The sequence below is a fragment of the Ceratotherium simum genome, chromosome 12 (assembly GCF_057802395.1).
Source record: "Ceratotherium simum simum isolate JZ-2026a chromosome 12, ASM5780239v1, whole genome shotgun sequence".
NCBI classification, from domain to species: domain Eukaryota; kingdom Metazoa; phylum Chordata; class Mammalia; order Perissodactyla; family Rhinocerotidae; genus Ceratotherium; species Ceratotherium simum.
In genome coordinates, this window is record NC_141911.1 from 69538415 (window position 1) to 69566146 (window position 27732).

General features: G+C 36.7%; 1 protein-coding gene and 1 pseudogene across 1 annotated transcript in view; one reads left to right on the forward strand and one right to left on the reverse strand.

The window, feature by feature from the left end:
- The window catches only part of COL25A1 (collagen type XXV alpha 1 chain), a 445780-nt gene that overhangs the window by 18439 nt on the left and 399609 nt on the right, over positions 1 to 27732 (forward strand). The window lies entirely within an intron of this gene.
- On the reverse strand, positions 3956 to 4635 carry LOC106801255 (small ribosomal subunit protein eS1 pseudogene; annotated as a pseudogene).

Genomic DNA, 27732 nt, shown 5'->3' on the forward strand with positions numbered 1-27732 from the left:
TTAAATAGTAACTAGACATAATTAGGTACAATAAGTATTTAAGTTATATAAAAGCTTTTTATGTAGCATGTGAATCATGTAACCTAATAATATATAGCTCAAATGAATGTTCTCAGGACATCAAAGGTACATCAGCAAACTTAAAATTTTTTTCTTATAAGGATGGGAAAAAATAGTTTCTTCTAAAGGTAGTACACACTCTTTGTAAAACCATGTTAAAACTTTATATGATATTCATATGGATTTCCTATAATTTAGCAATTTCTCCTTTTATGTCATCAGATTATTTTTAATGCTTTTCTAAATAACTTTACAGTGAATAATCTGATATATAAGTCTTTGTGTGCATCGCTGATAGTTACCTATAAGTGGAGTTAGTGATGCAAACGTTGTGGACATTTGTACACCCGTAATGCATGCAGTGAAACTGCACAGTAGAAAGTGAGTGGAAGTGCTGTCTCCTGGCACCGCTGCTGGCACTGCAGGGAACTCTTGAAGGGGCATGATATAACCGTAGTATAAGAAATTATCAAATGATCTTTAAGAATATTTGAAACCGTTCTTGATTCTCGAGTTAAGTGAAATCTTAGAATTCCTTCCAAAGTCTGTTCATTTTTTCACCTGTTAGCTCAAATCAGTAATGTTTTAGTGGATACAGTCTTTTTTTTCTCTCTCATTTAATGCAGCAACGTTAGTTATTTTCCACTTCTGGCTTCTGGTTCAGTTTTTGTGCTGTAGAGGGTGAAAATATTGTAGTCTTCTAGGTACAAAAGAGTATTCTGATTATAATAATCTTTCTTGAAGCGCTTTTGCTATTCTTGAAGTTTTGTCCTGAAGGCTTTGCAGAAACTTTGGTTTCTGTTACTCTTATTCATTGGAGAGATGGATTAAAACCCACCGAGAACTCCATCAACATTCTACTGCGTTTTTTTTTTTTTTTAATTTTTTTAAAAATTTTATTTATTTATTTATTTTTCCCCCAAAGCCCCAGTAGATAGCTGTATGTCATAGCTGCACATTCTTCTAGTTGCTGTATGTGGGACGCGGCCTCAGCATGGCCAGAGAAGCAGTGCGTCGGTGCGCGCCCGGGACCCGAACCCGGGCCGCCAGCATCGGAGCGCACGCACTTAACCGCTAAGCCACGGGGCCGACCCTCTACTGCGTTTTTTGGAGTAGCTGAAGAATTGCTTAGTATGAACTTTAGTGTTCATATAAAAACACGATTTCATTGAGAGATGAACTAGTTTCAAAAACATGCTTGAAGCAAAAATATAATTTAGCTGTGTGTGACTCATCAGTTTCCCCACAGATTGGTTTTCTGTTGCCTGCAGAATGGCATATTGACATACCCCATAAGCCCAGCTAGGAGAATTTATGGCTATATTAATGACAGTACATTTGACTGTAACTTAGAACAGTCTCTGTTCTAGGAGTTTTCTTTTTTTTTTTTTTTTTAAAGATTTTATTTATTTATTTTTCCCCCAAAGCCCCAGTACATAGTTGTCTGTCATAGCTGCACATCCTTCTAGTTGCTGTATGTGGGACGCGGCCTCAGCATGGCTGGAGGAGTGGTGCCTCGGTGCGCACCCGGGATCCGAACCCGGGCCGCCGGCAGCGGAGCGCACGCACTTAACCGCTAAGCCACGGGGCTGGCCCATGTTCTAGGAGTTTTCAACGAAGTGAAGTGTTTTCAAGGAAGAAAGTTATAGTAGAGTGACTAGCAAATGTGCTTCTGTAGCTGTAAAATAGAGCTATAGTCTTAAAAAGAAAACACCTTCTGTAGCTCTGTTTGCTTGAGCGTTGCTCTTTGTTAACTAGCTGAATATAATCTTTTAAATCAGTTTTCTTGGAAATAACCAGATTAATAGCCATTCAAGAACTTGGAAGTGGTTTTTCCTGTCCTGTCCTTGAATTCTATTGAGCTTCCTGCATGTAAAATATGGTTTTGAGTAGATTATTAGTAGTTAACAAGCATTAGGTTGTCCCTTTAGGTCACAACCGGCTCATACCCAGGTGCCTTCTAGAATGCACCATCTGGCCACCTCAGCATTCTACCTGTGGTTCGAGACGGGGAGTGCTGGTCCTTATTTGCAAAATTAGAGTTTCTACTGTTTGATTAACAAGGAACATAAAATGTCAAAATAATTTCTCTTCCCATCCCTCCTACTTTTTAAAATACCTTATTTATTTGGAATCTAGGTTTTCTTTAGTTTTTTGGAAAAGAGGGGAATTTAAAAAATATGGCAAGCTGATGTTGGGGATTTGTTCAAGATCGCAATTTTCAGAGCTTGACATAAAGTCAGTTCATAGCAACCTCTTACACTCTATAGTTGCTCGATTGCATTCTTGATAAGCGAAGAAAAGTTAAACAATGTCCTGAAAAGTTTTAGGTTTTTTCTAGCTTTATTGAGGTATGATTGATTAAAAAAATTGCATATATTCAGGTTGTACCATGTGATTTTTTTTGAAAGTGTACAATATGATGATTTAATATACATACACATTGTGAAATATTGCAATCAAGTTAATTAATAGTTTTAGTTTTAATTGTAATTTTGCTCTTTGAAAACTAGTGAATGATGACTATTATATAATAATTCATAGATAACTATATTTATTCAGAAGAGCCCTTTTGTATATCATTTTTGATAAAAGTGGGGCTTATTCTCTTATGGATAAATACTATAAAATGTTTTCTTGTACTCTCTCAATTAATTAATTAGTTTCTTTTCCTATTTAATATCCAAGTCTAACATTTTCCTATATATACTTTCTTTATCTATCTATATATTTATATCTATAGTTGTATATGTGTGTGTTTTGTTGAACTGTTTGAATGTAAGTTGTAGACATTATGACATTTCACCACTAAATATTTCAGCCTAAATTTTTTAGGAATAAAGATATGATCACAATACTGTTATCATACCTAAGAAAATTCATAATTTCCTAATGTCATCTAATATCCATATATTATATTTGAATTTCTCAAATTATCTCGAGAAACTCCTTTTTTTTAAGGAGTCAAAGTTTCTTGATTTTTTAAAATATTAACCTATTTTTTTTAATTATAAAAATAGTATACTTCCATTAAACAAAAATCTTCAGAAATGGCAAAAATATAAAGAACCAACGCAAAACAACTCATAATCCAGAGACAGACCTTATATTGTATATTAGGCCCATATTTTTTTTTTTTTAAGATTTTATTTATTTATTTTTCCCCCAAAGCCCCAGCAGATAGTTGTCTGTCATAGCTGCACATCCTTCTAGTTGCCGTATGTGGGACGCGGCCTCAGCATGGCCAGAGGAGCAGTGCGTCGGTGCGCACCCGGGATCCGAACCCGGGCCGCCGGCAGCACAGCGCGCGCACTTAACCGCCAAGCCACGGGGCGGCCCATTAGGCCCATATTTTATATATAGATTTATACCCTACTCTTTCCTATTAATAATATAGTATAAAAATATTTATTCTAAACTAGTCTATGTTTTGAAAGTTAATATTATGGAAATATTATAATTCTTTCAAATATTTCCTTGTTGTATGTTAGAGCAATTCCAATTTTTTTCCTGTTAAAATAATGCCATGATGAACATTGTTCCACACTGAGAATATCTTTTCTAGCTAACTTTTTCCCCCCAAACCAAAATCAATTCGAGATTTGTGCATTGCATTTGGTTGCTGTGTTTCTTTAGTTCCTCTTAGGGTAGAAGATTTTCTTCCCTGATTTTTTTAAATGACGAACTTTTTGAAGATACCAGGCCAGTTGTCTTGTAGAATGTCCCATGTCCCAAATTTATCTATTTGTTTGTGCTTGGTGTTATTTCACTTGTTCCTCTATTTCTTTTGTTGCCTGTAAGCCTTTTTTACATGTAAGACTTTTTATTTGTACCATTAAAAGTCTGAATTCTTTTAATGTCTAATTCTTTTAAAAGTCTAATTCTTTTAATTCTTTTAAACAGATTCTTGGACTCTTGGCTCATATCCATCAGCTCATTCAATATTAGTACCTGTCTCATCCCCAGTAGCTTTTCCAAAACTTCTATTTCACCATGAAGCTCTGTGAGTTTTCCCCATTCAAACTTGGGCTTCTTCAACATTTTTACTTTTCTAACAAAGATATCATGAAGCAGATAAATAGATTGGGAAGGCTTTTCTGTGTTTTTTCCAATGCTATCTGGAATCAGTTTATTGAGCACTTCTTTCAAGTCATTTGTCTGCACCTCTTGCATCATGATTTCCATCATTTTCTTCCAGATATGGCAGACCTGATGGTGCTGAGCATAAGAGATCTTCTGAATCTGATTGTTTCGCTTTTTAGTAAAATCAGCACGGAACAGATAAAGTAAATAACTGTTGGTAGGTGGTCATGACATCAATATGAGCTTCACTCATGGTCCGCCAATTTTTGACCATGGAGTGCATTTTGTGCTGGTAAAATCCATGCCATGGAAGTTAGTCAGGCAGTTTTTTCCCTGAACATCCTCAGTAATTAGCTTGGATTTTCTACATGCAACTTTATCATTCTGCAGGTCAGCAAAGCTCGCGTCAAAAACATGACCTTTGAGGCCGTCCGATGCAAGTGTGGTTCCTTGAGTTCTTGTGACTGGTGTTTTCCAGATATTTCTCATGTTGAACACAGCTGTTGCTCTCACGTCGTGCCAGTCTGTCTTAGAAAAGGGACCAACCACTTTCTGCTTGCTTCCCTTTGCTCTGCCTTTTGTAAGGCACTGTTTTTGCTGACCCGGGTGCTGTTCAGAGAGCCAGCATGGTGTATTTCCTGTAACCTTGGTAAGATTCAGGTTAAACATTTTTGGCAAGAATATTTTATAGGTGATACTGTTTTACCCTTTGATGCTTTAACAACTGAATAGAAGTCCGTTGAATGGATGTGTAATTTAAGAAATACTCTCAATGGATGGACATTAGGGTTGTTTCTTGTCTTAAAACCTCTTTTAAACATATAGTAATGCATTTTGGTGAAGAGCAGAGAATACTCAAAATTTGCTCATGTTTTCGTCTTCCTTGTTAAGTCCTGTTGAAATGCTTAATATTTTTATGTTTTCTTTGGTCCTATAACACACCCAGAGAGGGAGCATGCACGTGTGTATGAAAGACACCACTTTAAGACCAAGGCAAATCCTTGAATCTCAGTGTGATTATTGTTCAAGTTGTTAGAAGGATCATCACCAAATAGTGAAGGATTTTGCATTGGCTCTGGTCTGAAGGCTTCTGTGAGAACATGCTTGCTCTGAAACTGGGGTGCAGATCAGCTTAGGGAAGAGCCCCAGGAAACCCACTTCCTCATAAGAGGATGAAGACCCTTTGCTGGATCCTAGACTCTGCCCCATCTTTCATATCCTTAGGATCAGCAGATTGGGGTTTCTTTATTAGAGCTGACAGTTCATGCTTGTACCTTTAATTGTAGGATTTTCAGAACGGGTTTGGTCTGCAGAAAATCTGTTTTGTAAAGTATCTTTTATATTAGGTTATTTGCTTTTATACACTTTTTATTTTTCAAGAACTCATAGTTTGCTTCTAATTATAAGACAAGTAAATTTTTAAAAAAATCATAAAGTTCCTTTTTAATGGCTAAACACTAAATCAGTTGCATTCCTTAGTCCTTGACTGTGAAAATCTTATAGTTATAATTAAGGCAGAATTTGAAATTGAATATTAAATTAGTTGTAACAAATTGGAGGATTAGTTTACTTTCTTGAAAAAATCATTTGTCAAGAAAGAATTCTTCAAGGGAAGTGAACATCCTGTTCAGGCCACCAAATTCTTTGTGAACAGTATTGAAACTGGAAGGTGTTCCGTGGGGACACTATTCTTATTTTAACTGCATCATTAACAGAAGGCAATTTCTCACAATTAGCCAGACCTAAGCACTCAGTGTAGCATATTGTAAATTTTATAAGAAATGCATTTCTCATATATTTGGTAGTATCTTTAGTTCTTCAGAATACTGTAGGAGCTGGTAAATGGCGATTCAGCTTTATAAATATAACTTTCATAGGAAAAACTGTAAAACATTTCTCAAGGAATTATAGAACTCAATTCAATAAAAATTAATAGTTTAAGGTATACAGCCTTTTTCTTTGATGAAACTTCCAAATACTTCTTATTTTAATATACCATTTCAACATATAAGAAATATGAGTGCTAGACAGAGGATACAATCATGGTACATTTATAAAGCTACATAGTTGCATGCTGTCTGGCTAGTACGTTATACTGGGTTTGAAATTAAATAGATCAAGTTCTATTATTGTGCTGCAGAAAGGTGGCCTGAACTGATGTGCCGATTCAACTCAAGTTTGTTAAAATAATAGCACATACTGTTATAGAAATGAGAAAGAATATTCACATGAAAGTCATGGTGTAACACAATAATAATAAAATGTATTAATTGGGCCAGAAAACTCAAATATTGGACTGTAGAACAGAACCAGATACATAGAAATGCCATATAATCTAAATTCTCTAAAAGATTCCCAAGATATTTACTATTGAGTGAAATTTCTCTGTGATCTATGTGTTAATATTTTCAACAAAGACTCTTATTTGTTGTTTGAAATGTATGAAAAAACAGATTTTCTTGAGACAGTGTTTGGATATTTACCTGCAGGAAAATCCAAATTAGTTGCTATATACTTTGAGAAGAGACATTAAAAAAAATTCTGTTTCAAAACTGAAGACGTCAGTAAGATGGTCCTCTCTCCCACGCTTGCCCCATTCTTGCCTCTTGTTTTTCAATCAGGCTAATTACTTGAATCGACTGCTTATAATCTTGGGCTTTTAAGAAAAGCTCTAAATTAGTATGAATGTGTGGATGATGATGGACAGGGATTCCTGTCTGTTTGGTTAAATACATTGATCATTGAGAAAACAGAGGTCCTAATCCCGTTGAAGTTTTGATCATCCTTTTCAGAAGCATGGATAGAGGGATTCCAAGGAGAAGACTAAGGGAAACATATGATGCTGCATTAATAACACTGTTGTGCCTGGAACAGAGTAGGTAGTAATTCCATTGTGTGATACACAGTTTGAACCAAGTGTGCAGTATTTTGTTTAGTTTTAAAGGAAATATTGCCAAACTAAAGCAGTTCTAGAGAACAGCAATGAGGATGAAAAGCATCTAGAAATTATCTTGTAGGAGTAAGACCAGGAGAAAATGGGAACACTTACCTTGAAAAAGACAAGAGCTAGAGATGGTGGCAGTGATGTTAAGGAAAGCAGGGTAGCTGTCTTCAGATGTGTGGTGGATCATTTCTACTTAGCACCATGGGGTAGAACATGGATCTGGCATGGAAGTTTACAGGGAACAAGGCCCCCCCCACCCCCAACAAGGCTGTTTAAAAATGGCTTCCTTTTGGTGTGGTGGGCTCTCCATCATTGAGAGGGTTCAAGAATTGCAGTACAAATAGTTTTTAAGTGCCTAGTGTGTGTCAAGCACTGTGTTAGATGTAGAAAATAATGTGACATAATCTTTATCCTTGACAGCTTATCATCTGGTAAGAGGAGACACACTGTAATAAGCATAATTAAATGTCATCAGTTCTATGAGAGCAGCATAGATGGAGGAGAAGAGCAAGCTAGGGAAGACTTTATAGGAGATGTTGTCTTTGATTTTAACATGGAACAATGCGTAGGTGGTTGCCCAGTGGTGGGAGGTGGAGAGGAAGGAAAATGCTCATGTGACTTCCTGTAAAAGACTTTGTAGAAAGGCTTTCTTCGCTTTGGCATCACGGTGGTGGGTAGGTAACCCCTGGGGCCTATTATAATTCTACAACTCTTGTAAAAAAATTTTACAGAGAAACCAAACATTGCACTCTATTCTTAATTTTGCCTGAGGTGGAATGGAAATGGTCATTTCTATTAATATTTCTTGTCTAAAGAGTGAAGGAGACAGAATCATTACAACTCCTTGGGAAAATGCCTGTTGGCATTTAAGAGTGCTTGTCTCCCAGCGAAGGCAGATTCGCTCTGCAAACCTCTCTTCTTCTCCCTCAGGCGCCTCCACACTTCCGTAGCTGACTACACTCACTGTTCTCTACTCTGTGTGGCAAGATGTGACAAAGAGGGTCACACATATCTCTGTCTTGCTTTGTGCCCGGACACACTAATCTTTTTGTTAGGCTATGGTTGGTCACCTCAGACTAAACCCCATGAAACCTCTGGGGAAGGGGGCTTGAGATGAACTTTTTGTGACAGCCAGCCATCAGTTCAAAGCCTGTGCAGTGTCAGGGTTGAAGGAAACTATAATGGTCTGTGAGAAGAGGCTCACAGGGGGTCCTTTTTCAGGGCCAAAGGACAGATGGTTTTCTCCACTTGAGATGGCGCACAATACACAATAGCTCCAGTACTTGCTTCCCACCCATGCTCCATGAACGCCTTCTCCATGATGGGAACATGCTCTATATAGACCCAGCAGGAGGACATTTACTCGTCGCTACTGTTCTTTTCAGCTGTCTCATTGGTAGGCTAGGACTGCCCTTTTGTGGAGTGACAAAAAAGGGATTTAGTAAAACATTGGCTCCATAAAGAGGGCCATTGTGTATACATGTACCTTCTGTGTAAAAACTAATTTTGTATTTTAAACACAATCAAAGGAAAGTTCAACAACCAATAACTCTGGGTCTCAATTATTTGTGGTAAAATATAATCAATGGTTTTTACTGTGCTAACACATACTGAAAATTTTCATAGAGAAAGTTAATCATCTGTGTATGATGTAAGAAGATACACAGTATAATGTTCCTAGACAATTTGTAAGTATTGTAACCACATGCTCTGCACCAGCTACTTAAATATCCATTATACCAGTTTTACTTGCTGAATTGAGTAATTATTTTCCAGTTACATATAGAATATGATTTTCCGTTAATATTTTTGGGAGTTTTAAGTACTTAATTTAACTTAAAAAGAAAGAGATAGTTTTGTATACTTCTCTGAATTCTTAGCTATTTTTTTTAACAAAAATTAATTGGCAAGATAATTTTTAGCATTTTAAGCGATTACCTCTTTCCCCTAGGATATTTTGGCATATTTTCCACATGTTCAATTTTATTAATATAAAATATCAGATGAAACAGTCTTTATTATGTATTCATTATATGGAAGACAATAATCTGCTTTCCATACTTGTCAACTAATTTGTGGAAATGATTTCTCCCTCTGTAAACCAGTCTAAAGCTAAAAAGAATAGCTGTTAAATTCATTAGAATCTTACTAAATTATGTTATTTTTCTTTTCATCTCTTTTTGTTGTTCCAAAATGGGGAATTTGAGATGAAAGTGATCTGTACACAGCAAACTAGGGTGCCTTTAATTAGAGAATCAGAAAAGTAGATTTTGAATTGAGTTTTGTTTTGAATTGAGTTTTGTTATCAAGATTTTTTTAATCAAAAAAATAAATGGGACATTTGATTGACGGGAAAATAAAAGATGCTTTGAAAAATTTGGGATCATGCAATGTATATACAAAGAAACATAACGTAATGCATGATTGAGTTTTAAAGTGAGTGGTACTGACTGTATGTGCTGTGAATTCAGAGGAAAGAGGGTATCCTGCTATGTGTCGGGTAATCCTGCTTTTTGCCACATAAAGAAGAAATGCTCTTTAAAAATCCTTTGGTTTATTTCCATAGTTTTTTTCACAGTTTACAATTGATCTCACATTAGTTATGTCATTTGATCTCTGTAGCAACCTGGACGGGAGATACGACAGGCATTACTTTCACAGTTTGCATATGAGGAAACCGAGACCCAGAGCTAATGCCACTTGCCTGAGATAGAGGTGTTAGCTTTTTCTTTTTCTGATTATTAGGATGGGTCTTCTGCTAATGCACAGAGTGATTATTTCCTTAAAATAGGATTGCTAATTTGCTGAGAAAGATCTTCTTTAGTACTTTTGATAATATTAGAGACCATTGGGTCAAACATAATTTCTTTCAACCAACTAATTATATCTATTCGGAAGTAATAATCATATGAAAACGTATTATTTTGAAAACTTGGCATTTTATTATCTTTTGGCAAGCGAGAAATGCAAAGATTCAATTAATTTTCTGTATATTAGTGATTATTCAATGGCCCAGTTTGCTGATGCAGTTCATTGCCAATTTGGGCCTTCCATGGGACTATATAAGACTCTGCATGGCACTTAGCTAATTTGAGCTAAATTAAAATTTCAGTCATTAGCACATAGTTTAATAAAAAATTGGATATTTATTTCTTACATAATGAATTTACTTTTAGTTTAAAAATCTCATTACCTTTTATTGGAAGACTTCTTATTAATTCAGACAATTACTTTGATCTTGTTCTTGTATCAGTTGAGAATCTGGTAAACATGCAGCATTTTGGTGGGCTGATGGCTATGGGGGTTACAAAGGAAGTAATCAGTCCTACATGTGACATCTGACCCCTCTTCATCCTCTTTATCATGGACTTAGTTCAGATATCCTCCCTCTTCTCTCCCATCTTCCCTCCCCAGTTGGGCGTGTATTGGATGTTTCTAAAATGCAAATCTTATAGCATGCTTAAATACTTCCATTCACTCCCCGTTGCTTTTAGGATGGAGCCCACTTGAGACAGTGCTTAGTACCCAGCTGCAGGAAGCCTTCACTCCCTCAGATGTGCTGGGTTCCTACTTTATGTCTCTGCTCCTCTGCCTGGAATGTTCTCCACTCTTGTTCTCTGCCTGGTAAATGCCTACCCGTCCTTCAAGTTTCCCTCAAATGTTAGTCCAGATGATAAGCCTCCACCCAGATCTTTCAGGCGTAGTTAGAAGTTGTATGAGGACTTTATATATCACTCTCATAGTAATACCTCTTTGCATCTCAGTTATTTATTTCAGTCTGCTCTACACAGTGCCTTGCTCATAGTACATGGTCAATATGCATTTGATGGAAAACCTCTGCTTTCAAAGAGCTTTATGAAGAGTTGTGAAACAGATGTAAATATCAGTGAACCCATATTACAAAGGAGATTATTTGACTAATCCTGGATAATGCTCTCATAATTACCTCTCTTTCTGCATCCTTTAAATAATGGAATTGGATTAAGTGATCTCCAAAGTATATTCTTGCTATGAAATTTGGCCAAGTAAGGGCAATAACAATTTGGTGTGTTTTAGTAATGGCCTGTAGAAAGTGGCAGTTCATTTGCACACCATTGCACACATTAATGAAATCCTTCATCCCTCTCTGTGATTTTATTGTGATACAGCTGGAAACAGACTCCTGATTCTTACCTCAACTTTGCAGAAATTTACAGAAGTACACTGCATGCCAAATTGAGTGAGAATTTCCTGAAAAAAGCATTTACGTTGAAAAAACATTGCTAGAATTTTGAGACGATTTGGGATTTTTTTTCTGCTAATTCTTTGCAAAAGTTTAGTATGAATGCTATAAAAGTTATAACTTTCTCCCCAGGTTCTCAGCCCCATCTCAAAATTTGAAGTAAAAAGGAAATCAGTATGAAAAATAACTATGGTGTCCAGGGTTGAAGTTTTTAATATGAAGAACTCCCTGGAAAGTGCTGGTCAGATTTCTCTTCTGCATAGTTCATAGCATGTAACTGGATGAATTACAGAGGCTTTGAAAGTGTAGGCCTCTGAAGAGCAGATCCAAGATGGTAGATGGGATTTTCACATTACTGTGAAGACAAGGTGGAAGTTGACATAGTTAGTCCCCCAGGAGCGCTTCATCACATCCGTGAAAGCGCTATATTCACCGAATTTCTTTTAACAAGGGAAAGACTGTTCTCTTTAATAGCCACTTATTTAAGGCCAAAGAGAAAAGAAGGCCAGAGGAAATAATATAATTTTCAACTAGGTAAAAGAGAATTTAGTACGCTTTAAAATTTGGCATTTTCTCTCTCAACTTCCTTTAACCACCAGCATTATTTTATTTGCCTTCATTAAATTTATGTTTTAGCTTTGCTTTTCTGTGTTATTAGGAATTTTGCATTTAAGTGTTTTTGAGTAAAAATAATAATAAAAAAGAAAAATAGCACTATATACTAAATCCATGCAAAAAAAAATGTTGGTTCTTTTCCGCTGAGGCAGCAGTGGTGGAGCCACTGGGCGTTGCTCAGGCTTGGGAAGCAGGTGGAGCCGGCCCTCATTCCGGCTCAGTTAGTTACCAACTGTTTGGGCTTGGGCAAATGACTTAAATCCTTCCAGCCTCAGTTTCCTCATCCATAAAATAGAAATATTAATGTCCATTAAGAATTAGAAACAATGTGTAGTAGGCCCTTAGGATATTGCTGGCACATAGGAAGTTATTCAATAAATGAAATAAAGTAATTGTGCTGGCTAAGTCTTACATAATTACGGTCTTTAGATTCTAATTTGTGTTGAAAGAATTATGTGCCACAGATTTCCAGTGCCTAACTCAGGACCTGACACATGGCAGAGTCTCCATAAATATTTACTGAGTAAATGAGCTAGTGTAATTTTGTGCAAAAAGGGCTTGGTTACGTATACCATTAGTGTCATGAGTATAAATATGAAATCGGGATAATTGAGGAAAACTCAAGCGTGGAGAAGTAGCCCAGTGAACGAAACCCCTGAGCTGTGGAGGAGCAGGGAAGGCTCCCAGAGAGGGCCCTGCCCCTCCAGGCTTCACATGTTTATGTGGGGGGTCGGGGGCAGCAGCAGGGACAGCCGTGAAGGAGGGAACCAAGGGAAGCCTCCAGGTTGAGGAAGTGGTCTCCTCAGAAAGAGGGATTCTTCAGATCTCGGAGGCCAGGCAGCCTGTCCTTCTGTCGAGTCAACTCACATGTGTGGGGCCAGCTTTCTGCTGAGCCTCGGGGCCTCTGGATTTGTCTCCCCTGAGCAGGGGAAGTGTCTTCTCTAGCCTTCGTGGTCATACATACTAGGTTCTCATGACTGGCCTGTAATCTTTTCTGTTTCATAAACAACAGTGTTAAATTAGTACGTCTTTGGCTCCACACATTTCATTTTAGAACATTTTGTTATTTTTGAATGGGTCACTCAGGTTCATTGAACAAGAGTAAAAAGATAAAAGAAGTCTTTTCCCCATCCCATCACTAAGCTAAACTGCTCATCTGTCCAGAAGAAATCACAGGAACCTATCTCTGTATCTTTTCAGAGATGGTCTATGCGTGCAAGTATGTGTGCTCCATATGCTTTATAAACTTGGATCATCGTATTCAGTTTCTAGTCTCACAACAGCAGTAATTTACAGCATAAAATATGTACAAGCATCATAATTAAGTGTGCGTAAATACTTTCCCCAATTGTAACAATTTCCTGAAAAAAAAATAAAACAAAGAAAAAAAGGAAAACACTCAAATAATTGTACACACCCTTTGGTCATCCAAATCACTTAATTCACATGCTATTGCCTGTGGTGAAAATAATGGTGCTTTCTTAAAACAATGTTCCCTTGGTAATATATTGCAGATAGTCACACTTTTCTTTTAAAAAATTTTCAAAATGAGTTTCAATGTGGCAATTTACTTGCAGTCCAGATTTTAAGGTATACTAAGTTCAGCATTTTAAAATTTAAAATTTTCCTGCAAATAATCTCTCCCACAATGCACAATTTTTCCGTACTAATGAAATGATTTTGATGACTGCGTGTCATAAGTAAGAAAAGACAATATGGGCTACATCCAAACCTCAGACAAAGTCAGATTTGATGAAAGCTCTTTAGGCTGTTTTATACCATGTTATCCATAAGGGAGATATATGAAGCCATACTGACTAAAGAAAAAAAAATGAAGAGTTAAAATTTCTTGTTTGATTATTATGCTCAAAACATACAGTGGAATTTTGTTTAGTTTGAGCCAGGACATGGAACATTTTCTTTTCATTTGGTTATTTTCTAGTTTCTTTGATTTTTTTCTTTTTTATATCTCTAGATCTTTATGAATACAGTTGAATAGGAAAGAACATTTAATGTTTTAAAAGTGAAAATGTCTTTATTTACTATGAGTTTGAGAAACTTTTATTCAATTAACAGGTAAATATGGGATTTAACTTGATTTATCGGGCCTTCTTATTTTGCCAGTTTTAGGAATGAGAATTTGTGCTTATATCTGTTACCAGTCATGCTAGACGAATGGAAATTTCTGACAGTATATTTGGAAAGGTGACTAAATTGACCATTTTTTAAAAACCCACAAAAAAACTGTCGACTTTTCCCATCTGGTTTTAAGAGCCATAGCTCAGCATTTGGGTTCATTAGCTTCTCCACCATGTGATTTAGGATGATCTCAGATTCAAGTGATGCAGTGTAATCTAATTAAGAAATAATGCAGGCTAAGCCTGGAGTGCACTAGTGAAGGCTCTCAGAGGACTCCCAAAAGGCTGACAGTACAAAAGTCCTGGGTTGAGTTTATAACTATAATTGCTACTTGGTTTTCGCTTGAAAGAAACATGTAATTCAACTGTGCAGAAAAAATTTGTATCCACCTTTTTTATGTCAGTTTTTTTCTATAGTTGGAAATAATCTTTATCGTTTTTCCTAGAATGAATACTTTTTTAGATGGTGGTAATGGATGTAAACATTACAAACTGAGGAGGTCTTGCTGACTGGTCAGGAGGCAACCGTTTATTTGTGAAAGCTGGTCCCAGATTGTTAGTCCATTCTCCCTGGCCTCCATATCTTGATAAGTTTAGTGCCAACAACATAAACAATGTATAAAGTGAATTTTGGGGTCAATGGGGCCTCTTTAGGATGCTGGAAGTTACATGGGTTAAGGCATAAGCTTGATATTGGCATTCTTTCTTCAAACCACTCCATTGTCATGTGAGGATTTGTGAAGGTCGTTCATCTTCATCTCATTATTTCCAGAGAATAATTGGAGCTTCTTCACTTCCTCAGCGGCTCATCCATAACCTGACAAGCAAATAATAAACATAATAGCTGACATTCATTATACCGAGTACCAATCATTGTTTTAAGTCTTTCTCATGTGTTATCTCAGTTAATCCTTACAACAACCTATTATCCCAGTTTTATAGATGGGATAACTGAGCCCCAAAGAGGTTAAATAACTTTCACATACCATGTAACTTTTAAAGTGAAGGTTAGCTCTCTTATTCCAGAGTTCAAGCTTTTAGCTCTTAACTATTACATCTATTACTCCTGAAGAGAAGACCCTATTACAAAAAGTGTTAGCAAAGGAGATGTTTGGAGGGAGTATCAGTAGCAGGAGGGATAGGTAGGGAGTAGAGAAGTGGCTGAGAGAAGAGAAGGACTGTGGAAAAGAGTTACATAAACATGAGAGGAACCCAGAGAAAGGGGTGTATTCACCGATATGGCTTGGTTGTAGCTTCTGTTGTTTTAAACATGTATACCAGTAAAATTTGTTACATTATTTAATTCTTTCCTTTTTTTAGGTTGACTTTCTGCATGCTTATCCTCTTAATGTTTCCATTTTTTATAGTTATTTAGCAGGGAGATAATCAGAAAAAGCAGATCAACTGTTCTGAAAGTAAAATTTAGGAAGGTCTGGTGGTATGTAGCATTGGACCACAACAGTGGCTATTCTGGAGAAGAATCCTGACCCTGGTATTCTGAAGTTGTTACATCTTTAATTCCTTATATAGTTCAAATGACATAAAAATACAAATACTTCCTGCTCCTCTTTAGTTTATGCTTTTATTACATAAAGAGAATACATGCAAGAATAGGTATTTATTGCCTTAATTATAAATTTATTTTAATGAAAAAAGTATAAGAAAAATTTCACTATTAATTAAAAAAAAATACTGAAGAGAAAGCATAGTCAATTTGTTTAAAGAAAGCGGTGCTGTTTAAAGTGTGCTCTGGCCTTCAGCTCTGAGTGTTTATTGCAGATATGACCCTTAGTCCAAGCTTTAGCCCATGCTGAATACTCTGCAGAGTCTCGGTTCTCTACTTGAATAGATAGGTTAATAGATTAGAGCAGGAGAGTTGAACCGATATAGCTCATGCTTTGCCCTGAAAACTTGAGGCTTTTCTAATTAAATACTGGATGATCAGTGAGCTTTGCTCGGCTTACTAAATCATGAATTTTTCCATCTTAGTGACATAGTTAAAATTGGAAATGTCAAAAATGTCTGAACAAGAGCATGATTCATGGATTTGAACCTGAACTTGCCTTCAATTTTCTTTATTAAAAAAGGACATTATAAATAGATTAACTAGAAATTGTAGTGTATACCTATTAACCTGTCTTTTAGCAAGACTGTGTTTCTAAGTTGGAAAACATTAATACCTTCAACAAAGGTGATGTTGGTCTCTATAAAACATAATGAAATTAATTAATTATCCAACGTCAGAGGCAAAAACTGCCTGGTCCGAAACAACAGGAGTCAGAACTCATTAGTGTGAACGAGTGGGGTGGCTGCAGAGGTGTGTGAACCTGGTGGTGCCGGTGACATCACGTGTTGCTGGATTTTATTGAAGTCTCCTTGGAGGGACTGGGCTGGCGGGCCTGACCTCTAGCTGGGCATCGCAAGCTCGAAGTGGCTCAGCCTGAGCTTATCCTTCTCCCACCCCCTCCTGATTTGCTCTTCCCTCTGAGCCTCTCTCACTGAATGGTGGTCATCGTCCAAACCAGACACTTGAGAATTATCCTCGGCTCTCCCTGTGCTCACCAGGTGCTGTCTGTTCTCCTGAATCCGCCGGGTCTGTTTTCTCTGCTCCCTCTGCTACTGCACTGGTCCTCCCGCTGTTTCTTTCCCTGGGTGATGCCAACAGCTGCTGGCTGGTTTCCCTACCCTGGTGGGCTCTCCCGGTCTCTTTTCCGCACTGTACCCAGAGCGTTCCTTCTGAAACGAAGTCCGTTAAGTCCTGAGTCAAACCCAAACATGTGAGCCTGGCTACAGGACCTCTACTGAGGCCTCTGTCTGCCTTCCCCGCCTCATCTGTCACCCCACTCCTTTAGCCATATTGCACTGTTTTCTCTTCGCTCCTGTTGGGGGTTCTTTTTCAACCTCTGGACCTTCACCCGTGATGTCATGGCAGACTTTTTACCCTCCTCAGTCTTCAATTCCAGCTTAAACTTCTCTTCCTTCCTGAAGCTTAAGTTCTCCTGTTTATGTGCTTACAGCTGGACTCCACAGAACCCAGTACTTAAAAAAACATTTTGCACTTATGAGCCTTGTTTGTTATTTCTTGTTAGATGGTTTGTCTGTTCCATTAGACTCTAAGGTGCGTGTAGGAAGGGACTCTCTTTTGTTCGTCATTTTAGGCCAAGAGTTTCTCATGGTGCTTGTCCCATAGATGACATTTAGCAAAAATATATGTTCAAGGAATGAATGATTGGGCTACATGTTTCTTTTGGTAGAGCACAGTAGCTCTCACACCACTCTGCAAAGTGCAGTCTCAAGGTAGCATGAAAGAAGAGATTTAGAAAATGTGGGCAGTAGTGTGCACAGAGCTCAGTGATGGAGAATGAGGCTGGAGCACCATATAAAGTCCCAGAGGCAGAGAGGGCTTTGCTTTAAACCTTGTTCCGATTATCAGTCTGTCCAGCAACCTCATACCAATTTCCAGCGGAACAGAGTCTGTAGTTTTCCACAGTAATGGATTGTAAGAGCCAACAAACTTCAAATTAAACAGTTTTTTCTAATATCTAGGCTGAAGTTCTCCTTGCTATAAGATAAACTCATTTCTGGTCTTCCTTAGGTGAAATTAAGAGCTCTATACACGTACTTATGTTATTACCAAGTTTTTCCTGTTTTCCTCTGATGTCCAAGGTTATTTTCCCCTTCCTTTCATATCAATCTTATTTTCTAATCTTTTAATTATTTTTATTGCTGGTATTTGAAGCTGAGTATGCCACCCTTTAAGTCGTAAACTGTGATAATCAAAACCTGATTATTACTGAATACAATGAAAGGATTACTATTCTTTAAATGCTCATTATTGTGTTCTTTTGAAATAAATTTCCAGCAGATCTCTGCATGATATCTTGTAAAGGACTTCATAATTTGAGATTAAAAGAAATCATTGCCCTTAGGCTGAAAGGTTTGGATGGACAAATTTCCAGAAAATCGTTCCTTCTAATAAAATGTTACTGTGCACAGAGCTTAAAATCACCGCGTATGATTCCTGGGAATGTTACTATGTGCACCTATTTCAGTGTTTTGTCCAGATTGGGCTTAATTATGACCCTTTTGTCAAAGAAACTCTAAAGGAATGAATATACACTTTGAAAAGTGGATGACACTCTAGTTTTTTTTGAAATTAATAACTTTTGCTAAAGAAATAAGAGGAATGGCTCTTTCAGGCCTACAGTGGTTATAAATACAGAGTATGATGCTGACTCTAACCTTTTTTTCCCCCAATAGGTAAACTTGGTTATGGCTAAGATGGGAGAGTTTTAGAGCTTGCATTATATCATGCATTTTAAGAATATAGTAGATAAATGCATGGGAGAATGGGGAAATGCTCTGAAAATGTACAGGTCAGAAATCCAGATCGTGCTGGCCGTAAAGGCATGTTTTCTTACCACTCATTCTTTCATTGATTAAAAGTGCCTTATTATAGGGGAACAGAAGGGAAATAACATAGGCCAAGGGTATTTTAAATTACTATATATCAAAATGACTATGCTGTTATTTCCTGTGTACGTTAATGATGATTTGCGACAAGAGAACCTTGACAGAGACTTACAGAGATGCTCACGTGGGCAAATGCTGCCTGTTAGAGGGGAAGACAATTTATTTCTTTATATTTAAAAGTTGATTTCAATTCAAGAAGTATTTATTTAGCACTCATATTGTGTCTAGCATTAAATTGTGTACTATGAGGAATGCTATTAAAAAACATTTTTTTTCTTGTGATGAGAACTGTTAAAATCTCTTCTTGTAGCAACTTTCAAATATACAATATAGTGTTCCCTATGGTCACCATCTGGTTTTACATTTTCAGACTAGTTTGCCCAATGGTTCAATTGCAGATGGTCCTCAGATCCTACTGCAACAAACATTGCTTGATTTTTCCCTTCCCCGCCTTCCTAATGAAGGCTTCCTCACAGATCCTACCCATACTGATTTCTTCTTTAGACTCTAGAGTGGTGTATTGACCTCTCGTGTAGTCCTGAATAGTTTATCTTGTTGCATTGTTGTTCATTTCATGTGGTTGTATCTTGGTTCTGAACTAGACTGAACACTCCTGGGAGGAACCCCATGTCTTAAATGATGGTATAGTAATGCATAATAAAGATGAAATGTTATTTGTGTGAGGAATGCTGTTTTTGACTTTAAGAAGTTAGATGATCAAATCTCAAAGAAACATAATCCTTTGAGATACAATAATTTGAAATAAGGCTGCTTACACACTTCTATGGTTTTTATTACCTCCCAGTTTTCATAGGAAATCTCCCTTGGTTGCTTTATTTTTAAAATGATAATAGCAATAACAATAATTTGTATCATGCTTTATAATTTACAGATTACATTTACATATAGAAATGAATTGGGCCAGTACTTTCCACTTGAACTAAATTTTGAAAATCTTTTTTTGCGAGGAAGATTTGCCCTGAATTAACATCCATTGCCAATCCTCTTTTTTTTTGCTTGAGGAAGATTAGCCATGAGCTAACATCTGTGCCAGTCCTCCTCTATTTTGTGTATGGGATGCCTCCACAGCATGGCTGATGAGTGGTGTAGGTCTGCACCCGGGATCCGAACCTGCGAAATCGGGCCACTGAAGCGGAGCGCGCGGAACTTGAACCACTTGGCCACAGGACCGGCCCCGAAAATCTTTTTCTTTTAATGTTGATTCTTTCCCCCGATTATGAGGGTAAGATAAGCTTGATGGGGGAAAATGTAGAATGTAAGAACTTATAGAAAAGATAGTTCTACCAACCCAAGGCAATAACTATTAATGTTTTAACATTTAACAGTGTTTCCTTTTTTTAGAAAAAATGTTAAATATGTTTTTACATAGTTGAAATCATATGCTATAAATAATATTTTACTCTTTTTTCACATTATTCAATAAGCATTTCTCGTGTTATTAAAAATCTTCATAAACATTTTCAATATCTACATGGCAAAGATATACCATGATTTCTATAATACTTCTACCTATTTCACATACATTTTTTTCTTATAATCAGACATTTAAAAAAATAGTATAGGGGCTGGCCCGGTGGCACAAGCAGTTAAGTGCGCACGCTCTGCTGCGGCAGCCCAGGGTTCGCAGGTTCGGATCCTGGGCGTGCACTGATGCACCGCTTGTCAGGCCATGCTGTGGCGGCGTCCCATATAAAGTGGAGGAAGATGGGCATGGATGTTAGCCCAGGGCCAGTCTTCCTCAGCAAAAAGAGGAGGCTTGGCAGATGTTAGCTCAAGGCTGATCTTCCTTGCAAAAAAAAAAAAATAGTATAGCTTCAAGGTAAGACTCTTTTGAGGGGATAAGATATGTTACAAGAAATATTGGTTATGTGTATAAGTGGAAATATTTACTTCCTGTTTAAGTTGCAGAAACTTCACTCCTTCCCTATTTTACCCAATTCTTTTAATTTGATTGACTGTTTTCCTGTTCACTTTGCTACATAGCTCTCTCCAAATTAAGGAATCAACTTATTATGAAAATCTCTCTTCTCTTGCTCTCTTGTGCCCAATACTCATTGAATAAAAAGATATTTCAAAGAGTTTACAGTATGATAGCCAGCAGTTCAAAGACAGCATCTTCAAAGTGTTGATGTTGACAGCAGGGGCAGTTTTGTGTAAGGAACTGGGTTAAACTAAGTAGGGTTTTCTTACCTATTCTAACTTTGTACCTGGTGCAGCTGTGCCTTGAGACATAAATTGGAATTCTAGTTCTCCCAGTAAAAATTTCAGAGGGGTTCAAAGACTCTCCCTACAGCGCATGCAATGCATGAATGATCAGGCAGCCTCTGGCTGTATTGCTTCTATCTTTTCCTTCTTGTTTTTCTTTTGTTGTTGTTTTGAAACTAGCATTGTTTTAATGGGATTAAGTGGAGGAAGATGCCAGAGATAGCTATAAAAAATGGAAATAGTAGCTGTCTGCCTGCACACGTCAAAGATTGTTTATATGAATGTAAATACTTAGCAGTATAAACATGAATATATGTCTCATATTTGAATTGATGCATTTGGTAATCCTACCTGCAGTCCTTGGGGGGTGTCCAAAACTATTGGGAAGACTCTGCTGTTGTAGTTCAATGTGGCATTCCTATTGCATCAGAACTAGGGTAATGCCTTATGTAATAGAAATTAATCAATGTAACCTTTGGGCTTTATATATTAAATCAAAATAAAGATGTAGGAAAGGAAAAAGCCATTTGTCTCCATGACAGAATTGTAGCTCCTGTCTACAGACTTTTTCTTTTAGTCAGTATGGCAATCAAGCCCCATTTTTCTTGTAATTAAGAAGTAGCAACAGTATATTTGGAAGAAACAGACAATAGTTTGAAGCAACAGACATTTTAAATCAAAATTGATTTGTTTGAAACTGGAAAGTTATTTCTCAAAGAAAAACAGGAGTTAGAATCTAAACACCTTGACTGATTTTTCTCATTGTGAAAATTAATTTGGTTTCTTTTTCTGTCCCTCTTTTGAAACTGTGTGCCCATGGACAACCAGTGACCTCCACACAGACGCCTGTGGGGTCTGCTCTTTGTGAGGCACTGTACCAGGGTGTGCTGAGGTTACTCAGAAGTGTAAGTCCCCATCCCTGCCCTCAAGGACCTTAGCTAGGGAAATAAAACATAAGGAGGTGATGTATTGGAAAGTGATTTGTAAATTTTAAAGTAATATGAAAATGTAGTGGGTTAAAATTATAACTTAAAATTTTAGTAACAGTGAATTAATGTGTCACAAAAAGATGAAGATAAAAGTGCAAATGGAATTCAAAATTGGTAGACCATGACTTCTATCTGGAAAGCTCGGAGAAGATGATGTCTTGAAAGGGTAGTAATTGGACTGGATTTTTAATGATTATATTTAAGAATTAGATAATTTGAGAATGGGAAGATCCTTCAGGTAGAGGAAATAGCAAGAACATGTGCTTGGAGTTATATTTTAGAGGCAGTAATCTGATCATTTCTTCCTGGTATTATAGCATAGTGGTTAAAGCATAACTCTAGAGCCAGATTACATGTGTTCCAATTTTGGTGTTTCTACTGCTATTATTATTTTCATTATTGTTAATAATATTTATGTTGGGTTATTGTACAAAATTTGGCTGAAAAGGTAATAAAGACAGTAATTTTATTATAAATTTATTATTAATAACATAAAAATGATAGTAATGATTGTTAATATCTATTGAACACTTATTGAGTAGTGTAGCCACTGTTTCAAGTGTTTTAAATATATTAATTAATTTTATTCTCAAAATAATTATATGAAGTATGTACTATTATTTATTCTCATTTCACAGATGATAAATTGAGGCACAGATAGACTAACTTGCCCACAGTCAAACAGCCAGTACAATGGTCATAGAACTCATAAGGTTGACTAGGGCCATACTGGGGAGCTGTTTATTTATTTATTATTATTATTTTCAACTCTTTTTTTTTTTATTTTTGTTTTTTCTAGTTTTATTGAGATATAATTGGTATATAAGTTGAAGGTGTACAGCATAATGGGGAGCAGTTAAATATAAAAATGTATATGAGTAATGGAAAAGACGAGAAGGATGAATATTGTATGGTTAGTGGAAAACCATTTTGATTTCTGCACTGAGGAGTAATATGGTCAGAGTATTTTAGGAAGATTAAGGTAGAAAGTATGAAGGGCACAGACTAGAAGCTGTGAGACCAAGCTGCTGCAGTTTTCAACTGTGGAATTATAAGGGTCTGAGGCTGGGTGGGAGCAGGAAGAATGGAAAGGAAGGGCTGGAAGGGAAGATTTAATTGGGCTCTGTTACTAATTGGTGCGGGAGAAGAAGGCGGCAATGCTGATTCACAGGGTTTTCCTTAGGTTAATGGTGTTATCATTAACACGTAGTCAGTCTGTCCTCATATTGAATAACTTCTGAGAGCTTGACACTGCAGTCAACCTTTTGAAATTCTCTTTCTTTCTTTAGTTTGGTGACTGTTGTTAAATCTTGGTTCTCCTCTTACCTAGCTCCTTCTTCAGAGTTCTTTCCTGAGGGCACAGTCTTCAGAGTCTCAATCTGGAACTCATTTCTTTTTCCTTCACATGCCCCCTTCGTACAGGGTGTCTGTGCTGTCCAATTACCTTTAATCTGGAGGCAGCAGAGCCTCATGGAGGGAGACAGAAGCTGGGCCCCAATCCCAACTACACGTTATTTGCTGTGGATAGAATGTCTTGGATCTTAGTTTGCTCATTTATAAATGGGAACAGCACCTACCTCCTGGAGTTTTTATGAGCACTAATTTAGTCTCGGGAAAAGGCTCCAAACGCAGTCGTCCCTCAACAAGTGTTATTTGCTCCTTTTGTCCCCTTCCCTCCTCTTCAAATATTTCTCTTCGGTTCAAGTTGCTTCCCTGATGGGGGCTCTTCCTACATTAAAAGAAATAGTCATGATTTTCTTTTGCTTGCCAGATGTTAAACTGCACATTATCATCTTTCCTGGATAAATAGCACAGTGATTGTCTTTCTGTTTTAAACATGGAATGAGTTAATACTCTAAAAATATAAGATATGAACTACAAAGAGAAGTAATAATAAACTGGTTTTATGTGAAATTACATTTAAGACTGGGGTGAAAATTTATCTTCAAATAGGATTCTTAAGTGCAGTATGAAGACAAGCTGTGGGAACATGATATATGAAATATAAAATTTTCCAAACCGCTTGCATATCTAGAAATTTTATTTGTACAGATGTTATGAATGATATAATGATAGATCTTTTGTGTAGCAATTAGAATAGGAATTTCATTTGATTAAACAGATGTTATTGTGAAGAGAATGTGTCTCAGCAAAATCCTGACTCACACTGAATGATCAGGAGCAGCTTATTCGTAGATAGATGAGCCTAGATCATATTTGCCATGGGGAAGTGGTCAGTGTGGCCACGTGAGCTCAGTCCTTTATTGTTGTTGAATCAATGGATGTTTAATGATATAACGCTAGTTAACAAAGGTTTCTATAGTTCACTATATTTAAATTATTTTCATTGCTGATTGTGTTTTTGTGGGCTTTCAATACCATTGGTTTTTATTTATTATTTATTTATTTATTTTATTATTTAAAAAAAATTATTTTATTGAGGTTACATTGGTTTATAACATTGTGTAAGTTTCAGGTGTACATCATTATATTCGGCTTCTGTAGCTAAGATCTAGTTAGGGGGTTGGGAATGACCCACAGGAGACTTTTCCTTGATTCAGTTAACTTTTTGGGACTCCAGTATCTCAAGGGTAAAATATTAAAAATAGTCTCAGAACACAGAGTAGGAAGAGGTTTTTGGTATGATCTGAAACAACCGCTCTGCTTTAGAGAGGAAGGAACTGAGCCCTAAAGACTCCAATAATGACAGCAGCGAGTCAGAGACCTAATGTGATCTCTTCATTCCCAGTATTCTCACCACTTTGCCACAGAGGCCCTGTGAGCATTATTGTTATTTCAACCAAACACTGGTCTGGAAATGAGTGAAGTTGGAAAAACATCAGTAATAGGACTTGGAATTAAAACTTATTTAATCATTATCCCTGATTGCTTTTTCTACTCCGTATTTCTTTAAAAATAAATTAAAAAAACTTTTAACACCACAAAAGTTCAGTTAATTCTCAAATATTCACATGGATTGGGTGCTTCAGGAGCATGCATCTTGTTGGCACCCTGTGCACAGACATTCCGCTGGGGGACGGGGACTCCAGTTTGAGAAGATGCCTCACAGGTCACTTATGTCAGTGCAATTGTATGCATTCACCCATCGTGAATTTGATCCGGAGAAAATTAAATTTTCAGAAAAATGAAAATTTCAGAAAATGCACATATTTTCTGAATGAAAAAATTCTTACCATTTGACTGTTGATCAACACACACACACACTCACACACACACACACACTCACGCTCACACACTCACACTCACACACACTCACACACACACACTCTCACACACACACACACACACACTTGCACGTACACAACAATGCTTAAAATGTTTCTGCCTGTGTATGGTTTTTTTATGTGGCTCCTTTTCAAAAGGCTTCGGGTTCATGTGAGGAGAGGTGATGAAGAGACAGTGTGGGAACTCAGTGTGCTCTGTTCTAAAGCCCAGTTGTGACTTCTGGACTGTCACTTGAAATCTGCAGAATACTTGTTTAGTTAAGTAAAGACACAAGAGCAAGATGGAATAGAAACTTTGATGTGTCCAAAACTCAAAGCAAGTTTTGTTAGAGTGTATCACAGATGCAGTCTTCGTTGTGAGACTATCAGAAAGCATCTATATTTTGAAGTTACTAAGTGTTTTAATGAGAGAAATTTATTTGTTGTTGCTGTTTTGACTTTTTACCGGCTTCTCATTTCTACTTTCCTGATTTGGGGGAAAACCAGAAAAAAGGTAAAGAGATTTTTAAACAGTCTACATAAAAATAAAGGTTATTTGAATGAATGAGTGAGCAGTGGTTCTCATTTGGGAGGGGTTTGGTTGAGGAGAGGAAAGGGGTGCACATAAGAATTCTATAGGTAGCCTTCCCAACCACAAATATTCACCCTTTCCCATTCTGAGACACTTCCCCCTGGGGGAGAGCTGTGGCTTTGGAGCAATGAGTTAACATAAATTTGGAAAGCACACAAACCACAAGGCCTGAGAGCTTTGCATCAAATTTTCAACTTCACTGGAGTCTGGGTTCATTTTAGCAATGTGGTGCTTTTTTGGTTTGATGATTTAAGTTTTACTTTTAAATTGAATTGTAGTATAAGATAAAGTTACTCTTGAAATATGAGTTTAAATATTACAAGGATACTATTTATGAGCAAAATAATTTTTCATTATGGCTGAGCTTGGAATACTTGAAAAATCGCAGAAGTCATATTCTTATTGCTCCAAGTGACAGACCTCTCCTATTAAGTAAAAATTTCATTGAGAAGAAGTATTTTCCCCCTCAAACAGGATACTTGTCTTTTTTACTAGTTCAACTGCCAGATTTCACCTCATAGGAAAAGACAGCATTTCCTTTGCCCAGTGACTCCAATTCATCCCTAATTGATGAGATTTTGTAAACCTTGTATTTGCATTAGTGCTTCTTCAAACTAAGAGAATTCTGTGAAAACACTTAATGCAGTGCCTGGTGCATGGTAGAAACTCAAGAAATGCTAATTTTGTTTTCTTTCTTCTTATGAGATATCTAGACAAGTACAGAATTCATTTCAAGGAATTAATATATTTATTGGCTTGGAAACCTTGTCAAAAACTTAGAAAAATCTTTCTGTTGGGCAATGTGTCTCATTTTCAAGCATATTGATCACAACATAGTGACAGGCAGGCAAGCTTATTAAAGGAATTTCATTCAATTCAGCTCAATTTAACCAAAATTTATTTACTATCTACTATATGTAAGGCACTTGTATAAACATTGTAGGGGACAGAAAGATGAATATAACACTGTTCCTGTGTTCAAGGAATTTATAATCCAGGGCTGGTGAAAATGAGGGGGGCATATATTCAATATAATATATATACACACACACACACACACACTCACATATATACATGCAAACATATACACATGAATACATAGCACCCTGTAGAATCCAGGTCTCCAAACTTCTAACCCATTATTCTTTCCACTATACCACACCCCTCTACTCCTGGATGCCCAGCTCTCGAGAAAGAAAGTGTGTTTTAATTCCTACTTCCCATTTACTTAGTCAGTGTAGCCCATATGTGCTTCAGTATATCTTCAAAACTTAAAGCTTTCTCTCACTAAATTAGAGCATTTGAAGAAAGCATGCATGAATTAGCAAACTATATGAATTATAGGTTATTTATAAGTAAGCATAAATTAAAAAAATTACTTCAAGTACATACAGTAACCCAATTTCCTTGCTAACAAATGTTTTGTTGATAGAGGAAAGTAGAAATCTTTTTGGGTCTGCTTTAATGAACGTATAAGACGCAAGTATAATTAATGTTCTACAATACTTAAAAATACTTCACCTAGAAAGTTTAAGTAGGTCATGAATATTTACTTTAATAATCTTTTTCTTTTTCACAAACCCTTTCTTTAATAGATGCAAAGGTGAAGTTAAATCTTGATCAAAGTGTGTTAGATTCAGTATTATTGGCATTGGAATTATGATTATTACTGTATTGCACTCTTCTATATAACCTTTTTGTTTATTTTGTCTTTCCCTGTAGATTTTAAGATTGTTTTTGGCTGTAGAGAATAAGACAGTGTGTTCTCCCCAAGCATCTAATCTGTGTTGGGCCAAGGAGGACGGCAGGTAGCTCACTGATATATTCGTTATGCAAGGAACTGCGTTATACTCTGAGGAATATGAAGATGATGTGACCCTTGGCTTCAGGTCACTTATAGTCTATTAGATGACACGTATAAATAATTACAACGGAGGATACCATGTTCCATGAAAGAGGTCCAAATAGAGGGCCATGAGAATTTAGAGAAAAGAGTTGTTACCTTTGCCTGGGAGACTCAAGGAAACCTTCCTAGAAGTACTGGTGTTTGAGCTGGGCTCTTCAAGGTGAGGCTGGATTTGAACAAAAGGAAGATATTTCTGAACAGTTTCTACCATGTATATGAATTAGTTAAGGTGGTTAAAGTATCTGGTTATTACTGCAATG